We start from the raw sequence: 16,215 nt of genomic DNA, 5'->3' as shown, positions 1-16,215 counted from the left end.
TTTAAAAAAAAATCATGAATCTTTGGGGTTATCTTGGATCTTTGTTTTGCTGACAATAGTTTAGTCTTTTACCGTTGATCATCATTCAGTATTTTTGTTACTGTATACCCTTCTCTCCTGGTTTTGTTCACCTTATAGTTTTGTAAATATTCACCTTTTTAGGTTAGATCGTCAGGCTTATTGACATATAGTTAGACAAAATAACTCAATAATTGCTTTAATTTCTTCTTCATTGCTTCTGATTTTACCTTTATCATTTTTGATACTCATAATTTGATTTTCTTCTTTCTTTTTTAAAATTAAATTAACCAAGTTTATTTAATTTATTTTTTCTTAAAATCAACTCCTTGTCTTATTTATTAGTTCAATGGGCTTCTTTCTTTCATTTTTATTAATTTCTCCTTTGATTCTAAGAATTATCAATTTAGTGTTTAATTGGAGATTTTTAATTTGTTCATTTTCTAGTTCTTCTAGTTGCATGCCTAATTCATTAATCTGCTCTTTCTTTGTTTTATTGATGTAAATGTTGAGATATAAATTTCCCCCTAAATACTGCTTTGGCTGCATCCCATAAATGTTGATATGTTGTATAATTGTTTTCATTCTCTTTAATGAAATTATTGTTTCTATGATTTGTTCTTTGACCCATTCTTTAGGATAAAATTATTTCATTTCCAATTAATTTTTAGTCTTTCTTTCTGCTATTCTTTTGAATGTAACTTTTATTGCATTACAGCCTGAAAAGAATACATTTAACATTTCTGCTTTTCTCTATTTGGTTGTGAGGTTTTTGTGCTTCATTATATGGTCAATTTTTGTGAAGGTGCCATGTATATTCCTTTCTATTCCCATTTAGTTTTCTCCAGAGGTCTACCATGTCTAACTTTTCTCAAGTCCTATTTACCTTCTTATCTTCTTTCTTCTTTATTTTTGGATAGATTTACCTACTTTCAAGAGGAGAATATTTTAGTAAAGTTTTACTTATCTATTTCCTCCTGTAACTCATATAACTTCTTTCAGAATTTTGATGCTATGCCATTTTGTGCATATATGTTTAATATGTTACACTTAAAATTTTTCTAGGATAGTCTTGGGATGTTTTATCTTAGGGTCTTTTTCATGAAATGACGAGTGGATTCTTTCACTTTCTATTATCCCCTCTTGTTTGAGGATATCAGGACAATTTCCTCTGGTAATTCTTTGTAATATGAAGTCTAGGCTTTCCCCCCCCCCCCCAATATTCTGATGGTTTTTAGATTGTCTTTCCTGATTATATTTTCTAGGTCAGTTATTTTTCTAGTGAGGTATTTCAGATTTTCTTCTTTTGATTTTGTATTATTGTTTCCTGATGCCTTATGGAATCATTAGTTTCCATTTGCTCCATTCTGATTTTTAGGGAGTTCTTTTCTTTCTTGAGTGTGTTTCTTTTTCCATGTTTTTTGTTTTTTTGTTTGTTTTTTGTTCTGGCTCCATTTCCATTTGGCTCACTGTAGCCTTTTGGGAGTTGTTTTCTCCAAGAAAAATATTCCCCCCAAGTTGCTCAATATTTCCATCATTTCTTCCATTACTCAATTTTTAAACTTCTTTTCATGTTCTTTAAAGAGTTCTTTTGGGATTTATGTCTTGAATGTTCTCCCATCTCACTTCTACTTCCTAGCTTCTGAGACTTTGAGACTTACCTCAAATTCCAAATTCTGCAAGAGTCTTTTCCCAGCCCCTCTTTAGGGTATTGTCTTCCCTCTGAAGTTATTTCCCATCTACTCTGTATGATGTATACATACTTGTATAGATTGTCTCTCCTCTTGAGAATATGAGCTCTTTGAAGGCAGATACTCTGAAATTGCTTTCCTTTGTATTTCCATAGCTTAACATAGTGAGTAGTACATATTGCTTACTATGAACGACTGGATGACTTAATTTGGAAGGGAGGGCTTATTTAGTTAGTTGGTAAGATGAAGAGTTCTCTTCTGGACATATATTTGAAGTTCTAGGGTGGGGATCTAAAAAGATCTAAAAAAAAGGTGGTAGGTAGTTGGAGGTATAAGACTGAGCTCAGGAGAGAGATTAGGGTTGGATATATAAATCTGATCATCACATGAGTAGGGAGAGAGATGATCATTGAACCAATAGGAGAAGATGAGTCAATCAAGAGAGAGACTTTGGACAAAGAGAACCAAGTGAAAGACTGAGTCTTGGAAGGTGCCCAGGATAAAGAGCGCAGATGATGAGAGAGTAAAAGAGATGGAGAAGTTATGGTCAGACAGGAGGAGGATCTGGACAGAGCAGGACCATAAAAACCAAAGGACAAGACAGAGTATCCAAGGGGCCAACCAGTGCCCCCCAAAAGCAGCTGAGAGGTCAAAGAGTGTGGGGGAATTAGAATTCTGAAGTTAAGAAATCAATGGTAAATTTTGAGAGAAGTTTTAATCTGTTGGTAGGGTGGGAAGCCACAGAGTGAAGGGCTGAAAGGTGATGAGAAGGGGAAGAAGGGGAAGCAGCGAGTGTAGACAAATTTTCTCCCTCCCACAGTTGTTGTGAGGATCAGATGAGTTAATCATTGTAAAGCACTTAGCACAATGCCTGGTACATAGGAAGAGCTCTATACATTCTAGCTATTATAATAATTATTATTAATAGATAGTAACAGCACCTACCTCACAGGGTTGCTGTGAGAATCAAATGTAAAGCACAATGCCTGACACGTAGGAGTTCTATAAATACTCGTTCCCTTCTCCCCCTCTCCAGTTTGCAGGGAGGCAAACAGAACCTGAGAGGGACTGAAGAGGCAAGTTCTTAAAGGAGACCAGAGGGGATGGCACCCAGGGGCCCAAGAGAAGGGTCTAGTCTGGACAGGGAGAACGACCAGAAAAGGCAATGGGCTAAAGAAGTCACCCACTTCTGAGCTGTGGAGCAGGGACTGAGTGGGAGCTCAGGACAGACAGACACTCTTAATTTCCTTAATAAAGCAGGATTCATTTCCTGTCTGGAAGGACATCACAGTATATCTGAGCCAGGGAAATGGACACAAATAACTATGACATATTATAATGTATAATCTCAATACTCAAATAATGATAGATACTATAATATACTATAATATATACTATAAATACAATAATAAATAACTATACTATAATATATGCTATAAATATTATAATAACTACAAATACCATAATATACTATCATATATACTATAAAACTATAACTATTATAATAAATAATTATATATACTATAATATATTATAAGGTATACTCTAAATACTCAAATAACTATAATAACTATATATACTATAATATATTATAAGGTATATTCTAAATACTCAAATAACTATAAATACCATAATATATACTCTAAATACTCTAATAAATAACTATAAATACTATAATATATACTCTAAATACTCTAATAAATAACTATAAATTCCATAATATATACTCTAAATACTCTAATAAATAACTATAAATACTATAATATATACTCTAAATACTCTAATAAATAACTACAAATACCATAATATATACTCTAAATATTATAATTATAAATGTTATAATATATACTCTAAATACTTTAGTAAATAACTATAAATACCATAATATATACTCTAAATACTCTAATAAATAACTATAAACACTATGATATACTATAAATAACTGTAATATAACAGAATGTGATAGCGACCATGAGACAGCTGCAGAATGCCCTGGGAATTAGTTGTAGTGAATTGATTCATGGAGGGCCTCCTGGTGGATCTAAGGTAAGAGCCAGAGTCCTGGATTTATTCACTGTGTGACCTCAGGCAACCTATTGTTCCTCTCTGAGCCTCAGTTAAAGGTCAGTCTAGTGTCATGGAAGGAGTTTCGGACTTGAAATCAGGCTTGGCCAAACTCTGTGACCTTGGGCGAGTCGTACCATTCATTAGCCTGGGTATCCTTATCTGACAAATGGGGCTAAATGGACCTTCCTTGCCCATCTATCTTATACTGCTGACATTAGTGGGTAAAGGGGACCAGTCAAGACTTGCTCTCTTGCTTGGTGATCTCTTCTGCTTCCATAGGACAAATGATCCTCAACATCATTGAATTATTTTTCTCCCTTTTCAGTCCTGTATCTGCAGCTCCTTCTAGATATCTCTACTGGGATCTCTGGTTAGCATCTCGAAGCCAATACATACAAAACTGAACATATTTCTTCTCCTCCCTCATATCTCTCATTCTATCCATTGGTATCACTGTCCTCGTCATCACCCAGACTCAAAACCTTTGTCACTTTTTTCCTTTTCTTTAAAAAATTTTCACTGGTATCGTTTGTTTTTAGATCACCTTTGTTTCCAGATATGTCCCTCTCTCCCTCTCAGAGAGCTTGTAAAACAATAATAAATAATAATCAATAAATAAGAAAGAAAAGAGCAGTTTAGTAAATCTAGCCAACACTTCAACCAAGTAGAACAGTGCATGTTGTATTCCACATCCACTGGCCTTTAATTCTGCAAAAAAAAAAAAAAAAGGTGTGTGTTGGGGGGAGAATTGCATTTTCTTATGTTGGTCCTACTTCTTTTTTGTTCTTTTCACGTACATTGTTGCCATCATTGTGTATATTTGTGTATATTCTGGTTCAGCTTACTTTTATATCAATTTATGGGATTCCTTCATTCTTTTTTGAATTCTTCCTATTCATGGTTTCTTTTTAAAAAATATATCTATTTACTTTAATAACAAATTTCCACACAAATATTCGTTTCTTATGAAGTCGAACTTGACCAAACAGGGTGACCGTGGGCAAGTCACAACATTTGGGAGCCTCAGTCTCTTTATGTGAAAATTAGAGATAAATATACTTTCCTTGCCCATCTTATAGGGCTGGTGTGAATGCATAACAGGGAGCCGTGCTCCTGTGGTCCAGGACTGATCCAGTTATAATCCATTACATTCATATATTACAATTTGTCTAGCCATTCCCTAACCAATGGACATCTATTTTCCTGCTACAAAAAAAAGGCAACTATGGAGACTTATGTGTATGGGACTATTTATTTCCTCCATCTTCAACTCTCTTGGGGGTGTAGGTCTCGCACTGAGATCTCTGGGTCAAAGTAAAGACATATTTTTAGTCACTTTCTTAGCATAACCCCAAATTGGTTTTTGGCATGGTTGGACCAATTCTGCACAGAGTATTAGCTTGTCTCTTTTTCAGTCCCTTCAATGCTGACTACTTTAATCAGTTGTCATTGCCAATTTGCAAGGTTCTCTGAGCAGTTTTTAATTCTTTCTTCTCCTTCCTCTGCAAAGAGCTGCCAAATTCTGTTTCTTCTTCATCCCTCTAGACTATGCCTTGCATCCATCCCCTCCTTTCCACTCGGGCTGTTTTGGCCTTTCTTATCCGGATCTGAAGTTGTCTCCCTTCCTCCAGTCTTTCCCGCCTTCTATTCCTATTCCACACAGCTGTCAAGATAATCTTCCTCAGAAGCAGATCTGATGGAGTCACTCTCCTGCCTAGAACCCTCCCTGGGTTTCTTTTTGCCTTTAGAATGGGATAACTTCATCCTGGCATTAAAGGCTACATCACCACGTGGAGCCAAGTTCTCTTCCCAGTGGGTGTGCCTTTCAGGAAGCATTCTGGGTTTCACACCGACTAAACACAAGTTGGTTGCTCTCCAGGCATCTTAGCATTCAATGTAGTACCCCCTCCCTATCTCCTCTTCAAATTCCTCTCCTTTTAGGTTCCACTGAGACGCCTCTGTGAAATCTACTTGCCTCCAGAGACTCCTCTCTCTCTCTCTCTCTCTCTCTCTCTCTCTCTCTCTCTCTCTCTCTCTCTCTCTCTCTCTCTCTTCTCTCTCTCTCTCTCTCTCTCTCTCTTTCCTCTCTCTCTCTCTCTCTCTCTCTCTCTCTCTCTCTCTCTCTCTCTCTCTCTCTCTCTCTCTCTTCTCCTCTCTCTCTCTCTCTTTCCTCTCTCTCTCTCTCTCTTTCCTCTCTCTCTCTCTCTCTTTCCTCTCTCTCTCTCTCTCTCTCGCTCTCTCTCTCTCTCTCTCTCTCTCTCTCTCTCTCTCTCTCCTCTCTCTCTCTCTCTCTCTCTCCTCTCTCTCTCTCTCTCTCTCTCTCTCTCTTTCCTCTCTCTCTCTCTCTCTCTCTCTCTCTCTCTCTCTCTCTCTCTCTCTCTCTCTCTCTCTCTCTCTCCCCCCCCCCCAAACTTCTCTAGAGCATCTTGTCTAGATCTCTCTTTTGCCCTTGTACGGTACATTTTGAATTTCCCCTTTTAGAAAATGATAACCTCTTGGAGGGCAGAGATGACACCCAGCCTACAGACCACAAGCTGAAGCCTGCAAAAAGCTCCCTGGTGCACCCCAACCAGATTCAACAACTGAGAAATGTTTAACTAACTAAATAAAAATATGACATAGATAAGGTCAGTTTGTGGTTTTCTAAATCAATCAGTGGATTGCACCATCAGCTTCTATTTGAGTGTGACTACTGCTTTACACGCTAGAAAAAAGATATCTAGACCTTTAATTTCATTTGCCTTTCCCAGGGTAGACTGGTAACTTATAGATGGGAGTTCTTCCCCTTTCTGGGTGTACTGGATCTCTTTGGTGTTCGGGGGAAGCTTTTAAATGCTCTCTTTCTCAGAGGAGTGCTTTAAAATGGATAATCTAAAATTTGTAAGGAGACAAACTATATTGAAATATGGTTTTCAAAATATAGATTTTTTTTAAAAGTTAGAGCTTATGTCAAGAACTTCTGTAGTAATTTCCTGGAAGCATTGAGAAATTAAATGGCTTTTTTTTTTTCTTTTGAGAGTGGATGTCCTTATCTTGCTGGGGCTGGGAGAACATCGGCCACTCATAGATTTATCCCAACATTGATAATGATGGAAACTTGAACCTTCTTCATTTTTCTCCATGTAGGCTAGTGTGTCCCTCCTCAGATAACCTGGCAGCCTTTTGCCCCTGGGGGCTCACTCTATTGACATCCAACAGACTTTAGCTGGTCTCTAGCTTAGAATCCCCAACTCAGTCAATCCACCAGCCTCAGTCTTTCCAAGTAGTAACTTTGGGTTAAAGCCATACAATAGAGAAATCCTATGGTAAATCTAATATTTATTTTATTTATAATAAATTTAATATTTTATAAATTATATATTTAATATATAATAAAATTTATGATATTTAGGTAATAATTAACATTTATAGATCATTTATTATGTGCTGGTACTAATTACAATTATTTTTTTCATTGTATGCCTCATCTGGTCATCCCATTTGAGACTAATGCTCAGATTGGGACTTTATTTGGTACACAATGGGGAGGTAATGATGATTTTTTAAGAGGAGAGTGACATAGTCCAACCATTTAATAGTGGAAAGAGCCTCAGATTTGGAAACAAGGAGCCTGGGTTTGAATCCTTCCACATTTATTCTTTGTAACACCTTGGACAAGTCACTCATCTCTCTGAACCTCCATTTTCTCATAAATAAAATGAGTAGTTTGGATTTAGAGCCTGGTGGCTATGGGAAGGGGCCTTGATTCTAGGTCCTCAAGGGACCTGCTAGGCTGAATCCCTCGGAGAATGAGCAAATTAAGTAAATACCTCATTATCAGGGGGGAGACAAAGGAGCAGAAGCTGACCCTGGAAAGATGGACCAGAGAGAAGAGAGGGGATCTGTGGCTCCTCCTGGTAGCCCTTCAGCTCTGCCATTCTATGACTTAGAGAAAGTGATTTCAATCTTGGTAGATCACACCCCAGCCAGCAGATGGATCAATAGTCTCAGAAAAGGTCCCAAGGTGCCTCCAGGGAGTCCTCAGGGTACAGGACACAGTCCTTACAGGGAAGTCCAAAGCAAGCTCCTGATTTGGAGTCGATTTCTCTTGCAATAAAGAAACGAGAAATGGACTGTTTCAGAGGAAATCTGGAAGACCAGGATGAACTGATGCAGGGGGGAGGCATTCAGGACCCGGAGGATATACACAATGGCCACAATTGTAGAAAAGAATAAACCTGGAAAGACTTTCCGACTTAAAGCTGAGACACATGACTCTCTTCCTGCTGGGGAGGGGAGGAGTTTAAAATGAAGGAAGAGCCACACATTTTTGGACATCTGCATATTTGTAAAGTGGATTTGATTTTTCAGTTGCTCAATTAAAGGGGGAAGTGGGAGTGACAGATTTGCATTTCTTTTTTTTTCTTTTAAAGGAAGAAAGATCACCTTCTAGGGCTCATGGGAGTTCTTGGATTTGGGGTTGCTCTTGAGAAATCTACTTATGAGTGTAATTAAGCAAAAACTGAACGGGAAGGGATTAAGCAAACTTTGTGATGCCCTGGGGCTTGGACATGGAGGGGAAAGGTCTGGCAGCTTCTGAAGCTCATTCTAGCTGGGAGCTGTCATTTTAGCTAGAAAGACTTAGAGAGTCACCTAGACTTCTGAGAAAAGGGAGGTCTTGGTTCTAGGTTCCTGTTGGCTGGGGGATGTGGAGGGGGCATAATTTCCACGAGTTCAAGATATAGGGATTTCCTGATTCTAGAGCCTAAAGGACCTGGTAGGCTGAGTTCCTCTGAGACTGAACAAGCTGAGTAAATGTTGGAGAAACCAAAGGAACAGAACATGATTCTACCTTCGGGGAGCTTGTGGTCCCCAGTGGACCCCAGAGGAGAGACAGACCTGGGTCTCAATCTCTGGGAGCTCCCAGTCAGGTGACAAGATTCACATACAAGAAGAAGAGAATATGGTTTTAAAAAAAGACAGACTCAAATACCTGACTACAATGATGGATGTAGTGCTTGACAAAGTGGGAGATTGGGATTCCGGAAGGGAACAAGTACAAGCTTTGGGTCTTCAACTTACAGGCTAGTTCTAAAACTTGAGGTTCATCAGATCTTACTAGACTTCAAGTTTGGGGCTTCTAGATTCCATGTTGGCAGGATCGTGGTCAAGAAGAGAAGAGACCGAGGGGTGATAGCCCGAGTGCAGAAAAAGACATTTTTTGGACATGGCCAATGCAGGAATCTGTTTTGCTTGACTTTGCCTATTTGTTAAAGGGTTATTATTATTATTTAAGGGGGACATGGTGGGGAGATAAAATAGATTCATGTTTGTTGAAAAAAATTGATTTATTTTTTAATAGAAGAGATCAGTGTGGGCTTGAGTGTCAGGCTTTGAGGACCCTTTGCTGGGGTCCCTGGGTGGGACAGCAAAAAGGAAAGGCATGGGAATGGTGAAGGACCTGAACTATTTAGAAGAAACCAGGAAGGGAACATTTGATGTGTGGTTAGGAGCCAGGAGGTGTGACTTAGCAAGGGCTAGACCTGCTTAGAGATGCAGGAAGCTCAAAGAGGGCTTTCTTGGGGAAGTTGGGACTGGAGGGGGGCCTTGAAGAAGAGTCAGAGAAAAGAGGAGACAGGATTTGGGGGGAATGAAGAAATGTTGGGAGGGAGAAATGTGGGAGGCATGTAGTGGAATACTCGCTGTATCAGCCTAGATGGAACAGATAGCAGAGAGCAGGAGACAGAGAAGTAGTTTGGGGGTCCAGAAATGCAGAGTTTGGACTTGAATGAGATGATAACTTGTCTATGAATGACTGGCGATGACAAATGACCAGTGTGGGGATGTCACTACCTCCCCAGGTCCTGGAACTGCTTGAGGCTTTAGGTCAGAGACAGTCATCTCCCCTTAGCTTTTTCCAGTACACATTACAACTTACTATTAGAATTGTCCCAAAGTGGAGCCCTTTTTGTAGAGGGATACTGAGCTCTCCATCCTTAGATGTATTTGAGCAGCTGCAACTTGTCAGGGATATCAAAGAGATCCTGCTTTTGTCACCGACCTTCAAATTATTCTCTAGCAAATTATCAAAAATATTTCCTGAAATGTCTATTGATACTGTTGTGGTCCTTCATTTCCAAGGGCTCTGGGGTTGCCTGTATGGAGGCTGAGCCCTGTCCTGGGCACAGGAGACGTACTGGCAGGAACCAGTTTCACATTCTGTGGTTCTTTCTGAAGATATAGGAGACACAAATGACTGTGACAAGAGGATCATTTTGCACTAGAGACTCAAGCTGTAATTCTCATCACCACTAGTGCCGGATAGGACTGCTCCCAGTTTCCTTATGCTCTAGTCCTGGCTCCCAAGGCTGTGAGAAATTCCTGCTTGAGCAGGAGGGAAAAGGGATAAATTCCCATTTCAGTCCCCAAAGGGATTGCCCAACAGCTCTCTCTGTGTTGCTTTTGAAGGTTCTTTGGGTCGCTCTCTTTTTGTGGAACCCTTCTGAAATGTGCAGCATGAACCAAGTATTCTTTGGCAAGAGATTTCTTCCACCCTCTCTGAGCTTCTGTCCTGATTCCTCTAAGCCTCAGCTAACTTATCCCAGGAATGGATGGCTAAGACAGGATTTATTTCTCTTCCAAGTAGGCAGAGATATACCTTTGCCCCTGACTCAATAGCTCAAAGGGGACATAGGCAGAACAGAGAATGGAATTTTGTTCAACCCTGGCTTTGGATCAGAAGTGGGAGTTGGGGAGAAGGATGCCAAGTTCTTTTTGTCTGTCTTATAGATTTGGTTAAAGGACAAGAATCAGGGCACCTAACCAAACCAGAATGCTCAGGGTTAGAGGAATGTGTCTGGATAGGAACAAGAGGGAAAGAGAAGAGAAGGGGAAGGAAGGAAGGAAGATAGATAGGAAGGAAGGAAGGAAGGAAGGAAGGAGGAACATGAGGAAATAAAGGAGGGAAGGAAGAAGGGAAAGAAGGAAGGAAAGGAGAGAAGGAAGGAAGAAGGAGGAAAGGAAGAAGAGGAAAGAAGGGAGGTAGGGGCTGGAGTGGGGAAAGGAAGGAGGGAAGGAAGGAAGGAAAGAAGGAAGGAGGGAAAGAAGGAAGGGAGAGAAGGAAGGAAAGAAGGAGGAAAGGAAGAAAAGGAAAGAAGGGAGGGAGGGAGGTTGGGCCTGGAATGGGGAAAGGAAGGAAGGAAGGAAGGAGAGAAGGATGGAGGGATTGAAGGAGGGAAATAAGTAAGGAAAGAAAGGAGAGATGGAAGGAGGGGAGGAAGGAAGGAGATAAAGAAGGAAGGAAAGAGAAGGAATAAAAGGAGGGAAGGAAGGAAAGAGAGAAGGAAGGTGAGAAAGGAAAGAAAGAAGGGAAATAAGGAAGGAAAAAAGGAGGGAAGGAAGGAGAGAAAGAAGGTAGGAGATAGAAGAAAGAATCAGGATAAGGGAAGAGAGAGAAAAGAGAAAGAAAAACAGAGAGGCAAAGAAGGAAAGAGGAAGAGGAGGAATAGAGAGGAAGAGAAGATAGGAGGATGAAGAAGAGAAGGCGATAAAAATGAGAATAGAGGATGATACTCAGGAATAGGAGACCTGGCGGTGGGGGGAAGAGGAGGAGGGACTAGGGGAAGCCAGGACGGCATCCGGACAGGAATGTGAGCGTCTGAGGCCCTGGCTCCCCCAGGGATGGTGAGAGCGCCCGCAGGGGGTGGCGCGGCCTTTCAGAGCCTGAACTTGGAGAGGCCTGAAGAAAGGCTCCACCTTTGTGGCCCCCCCCAGCCCCCCACCCCCACCTCTCTTTTCACAAGAAGATTCACAGCGTGGGGGGAAACGAGGCACAATGTGCAAACTTCTCTATTCTTATCCCAAGTTCATCAGGGCTGGAGCTATTCTGAGCGCTTTGATTGACTGATAAAGAGAGAGAGACAGAGAGATAGAGAGATGGGGTAAGAGAAGACCATGTGTGTTCTGTGACTTAAATGTCACGGTAAAGAGGCAGAAAGTAGAGGCTTTGATTGATGCCTGCAATTCCTCTGGGAATGGCAGGCAGTCCGTGGGAAGGCTGACAGCCGCCTGTCATCTCCGGAGCCTCGGTGGGCTTCTGAGCTGCCTGTCTCCAGTCACTCATTCCCTCCTTCATTCATTGAGCTCAGCCCCCTCAGCTGGAGGGGCAGCGGCAGCAGGACACCGAGCAGACAAAGGAGGATTTCTCGGGGGTTGCCTGGTCTCCGGCCTCCCCAGCCCTCTCCCCCTTTCTCCTGGCATTGCTCTTCCTACAGCCCCCCTTGCTCTCGGGGGCCCGGCCCCTCATCCTGGTCACCTTGAAGACTCCTGGAGGAGCCTTGGGGAGACATCTGGTCTGGGAGCAAAGTTCCCAAGCTTAGTGGTACCTGGGGAGCGATTCCCCCAAAGAGGGATGCCCAAGATAGAAGCTGCACCTCAGTTTCCCAGTGAGTCCTCTACACGTTGTTACTTGGGTGGCACCATATCCAAAAGCCTTCTAGGCAAAATACTCAAGACAGGCAGCTTGGCCAGTGGAAAGATCTCTTCTCTGGAAATCGTAGGGAGATCTGGGCTCTGGTTCTGGCTCTGCCTTTGATTACCTATAAAATTAGAAGTTCCTTCCAAGTTGAAATCTATAAATGCATGCATACATTAATGAACAAATGTGGCACTAACAAAACCAACAACAAATCCTTACCAATATCAATACTATGTATTGGTTCTAAGGCAGAAGGGCTAAGCAATGGGATGTAAGTGACTTGCCCAGGGTCACACAGCTAGGAAGTATCTGAGGCCAACGTTTGAACCTAGCATCTCCCATCTCAATCCCTTGAGCCACTTGTGGCATTTTAAAAATCAGTTAAATGCTGAGGACACAAATACAGAAGTGAGATAGTCCCTGCCCTAAGGGAATTTACCCTTTAATAGGGAGAGGATTCTTAACCTTTTTTTTTGTGTATGTGTAATGGTCCCTTCTGGCAATCTGATGAAGACTGTGGACTCCTCAGAATCATGCTTTTAAGTGTATAACGTATAAAATGACAAAGGAAACCAATTATACTGAAATGCCTTTATCTTTATCAAAATTAAGTGACCCTAGGGGGCAGCTGGGTAGCTCAGTGGATGGAGAGCCAGGCCTAGAGATGGGAGGTCCTAGGTTCAAATCTGGCCTCAGATACTTCCCAGCTGTGTGACCCTGGGCAAGTCACTTGACCCCCATTGCCTAGCCCTTACCACTCTTCTGCCTTGGAGCCAATACACAGTATTGACTCCAAGACGGAAGGTAAGGGTTTAAAAAAGTAATTAAGTGACCCTAGTTCCATAATTGACCCATGGGCTCTAGTTGAAGAGCCCAGGGGAGAGATGGTCAAGCATGTGCATTTTGGTCTGGGAAGCCCCAGGAATGCCATGGGCTATTAATGGATAGATTCTTTCTAGTGGCAATGGCACTAAATGATTTAATTTCTGAGCAAGAGGAGGAGGGAATACCTATGCTGCCCTGTTGGCAGTGTGTGAACTGGCAGAAAGTTTCCACTGGGGTGGAAATGTGAAACACGACTGGGGCTGGTCAGATAGAACAGACCTTGTGAGTTCATGCTCATGTCCTTACTGACAGTGGGGTCATTCATCCAACTCAAAACCCACCTTATCTAGTTATTAATCTAATCCAACTCATACACCTCCATTCTGTCCATGGGGATCACAAGAGAGCTTGTCAAATACTTCAGTGAAATTTAGTTGTTATATCTGAATTAATTTGTTATTGATGAAATGATACTGACTTGTAGTAATTACTGCTTCCCTTTCTGAGTGTTAACAAGCCATCCTTTTGATAACATATCTAAGAATATGTTCAGGAATTGAAGTCCAGAAAACTGGCCTCTAATGAACAGATTCTATTACTTTCCTTTTTATTTTTAAAAATCAATACATTTACCTCATCTTTGAACATTGTTCTTTCTTCTGTGAACTTAAAAAAAACACAACAAAAAAAAACCTTTCTGCCTAAATAACAATTCTAAAACAAAAGGGCAAAGGTTAGGCAAGTGGGATTAAATTATTTGCCCAGGGTCACACAACTAGAAAGTGTCTGAGGTCATATTTGAACCCAGGACCCCCAGTCTCCAAGCTTGGTGTCTCTATCTACCATCCTACCTAGCTGCCCTTCTGAATTTTCAAAGATCTCTGACAGTGCTTCAGTAACCCCTGCCATGATTTCTTCTAGGAACCTGGAATATAGTTCTTATAGATTTAATGTTTTGAATTTGAGAGCAATTATGGTTTATTGATTGTGTCATTTTTGTATTTCTGAAAATTTCCATCCCCTTCTCTCCCCAGTGAGTTATCCCTTGTAACAGACTTTAAAAAAGAGAAAGACTTGTAACAAAAGAATAATGTTCTAAATGGACTAAAATAAATAAATTTAAAAAATAAAAGAAAAAAGAGAAAGAAAAAAATCATATAGCAATTTATTTATAAAAATCATTTAACTTGAGTCTCAGTTTCCTCATTCTAAAATGAGGAGTTTGGACCAGGCAGCCCCCCAAAATCCTTTCCAGCTCTACAGATGGCTCCTATGATTTATTAATTTAGCTTCTTATGTTAGGACTTCTGGTTTATCTTTGTTTCTCATACTTTTTGTGTTTTTGTTTATAAACATTAGAGGCCATTTATAAAAAAATCAGCAAAACTAATTAACACATACATGTTTAACAGTTTATACAATATTCCACACCTATAGTCCTACCTTCTATAACGAAGAGAAGGAAGTACATCTTTTCAGCCCTTCTCCATTGTCTCCTTTTTCTTTTTTAAAGCCTTACCTTCCATCTTGGAATCAATACTGTGTAATGGTTTCAAGGTAGAAGAGTGGTAAAGGCTGGGCAATAGGGGTTAAGTGATTTGCCCAGGGTCACACAGCTGGGAAGTCTGAGGCCAGATTTGAACCTAGAACCTCCCGTCTCTAGGCTTGGCTCTCAATCTACTGAGCTATCCAGATGCCTCCCATTGTCTCTTTTTTTTATCTATTCTATTTCTTTTTAATAAAGTTCATCTTTCAAAGTCCAACAGTTCCCACTCATGAGTCTTTTTTTTTTAACTCTTACTTTCCATCTTAGAGTCAATACTAATTATCAGTTCCAAGGCAGAATAGCAGTAAAGGCTAGGCAGTTGGGGTCAAGTGACAAGTCACAGCTAGGAATCCACTCATTAGTCTTCTCTCATGTTTCAATGAGAGGAAGAGGGAAAAAAAACTGACTAGATGTCACAAGTGATACAATCAGAAGATCTGGGTCCACGTCTCAACACAGATACTTATTATCTGTATGACTCTGGGCAAATCACTTAACTTGGGACTCAGTTTCCTCATCTCTAAAATGAGGAGGTTGGACCAGGCATTCCCCCTCCCCCCCCCGCCCCTGCCCCCAGCATCCTTTCTAGCTCTACAGATGATTTGTTAATTTAACTTCTTATGTTAGGGCTTTTGGTTTATCTTTGTTTCTCATATTTTTCATGTCATTGTTTATAAACATTAGGGGCCATTTGTCACTGGCTCTCTCCTTGGATTTTGTCTCTGGTGCATTTTTAGGTCTCTCTACTGCTATTCTCTTTCTTATTTTGTACTTTCTGGTCTCTATGGTATCTAACTTGGCAGGCACATATAAGCAGTTTTCTTCCTCCTCTCTCCTTTTGAGTTTAAAGACTTTTTGATTAGATTCACAAGACTTCTAGAAAATATGTTTTGACCAGCCCTGGTTAGGTGCATGCCATCTCTGACCAAGAGATCATCATTCCTATATTTTAAGCTGTGGTCCAGGAATCCAAATCCTGTTCCCAGTCACTTTGTTCTTTGCCAGCAGCTCCTACACATCCCCACATCTTTCTTTAGCTTCCTTTTCTTACTTTCTTCAGTGAGTAGCAATGATGAAAGTACCACCTGTGTGCTTAACAATCTTGGTTTCCTACCCAGGACTACATAACCCCATGTCATTTGTTTTTTCTAGTTTCCTTCTGGAAATATCATTTGCCCAAATAGGAATCACCCAAAGTGAATAGTAGTCATCAGGTTTGTCAAATTTGGGAAGGTTCTCAGTCATACCCCAGATATGTGTCGCGGGAAATCAGCAGACCTTTCTGTTCTTAATATCAGGTCAATCAATAGGTGATTTAGGATCTTTTACTGGAAACTGTATTTAGTGGTGAAGACACGTGGGATCCCTAGCTCACTCCAGTGGACAGGCAACTCTTATTATTCAGGGGAACAGAGCCTTTATAGCCTGTTTCTGTTAGCTAAATTGTTAACGATTTATTTTATCTTTTAAGCTCATACATTTCTTTATCAAAGCAGACATCTGTCCATGAACTCTTATTTAGATTTTTGATATTGAGAGTTGACTGATTTTAAAAATTCTATAAACACATACACATATTTATAGTTATATTAGTGCATGAATAGAAATATGTA

Source organism: Monodelphis domestica, chromosome 6 (assembly GCF_027887165.1).
Source record: "Monodelphis domestica isolate mMonDom1 chromosome 6, mMonDom1.pri, whole genome shotgun sequence".
NCBI classification, from domain to species: domain Eukaryota; kingdom Metazoa; phylum Chordata; class Mammalia; order Didelphimorphia; family Didelphidae; genus Monodelphis; species Monodelphis domestica.
Note: the sequence above shows the minus strand (reverse complement) of the source record.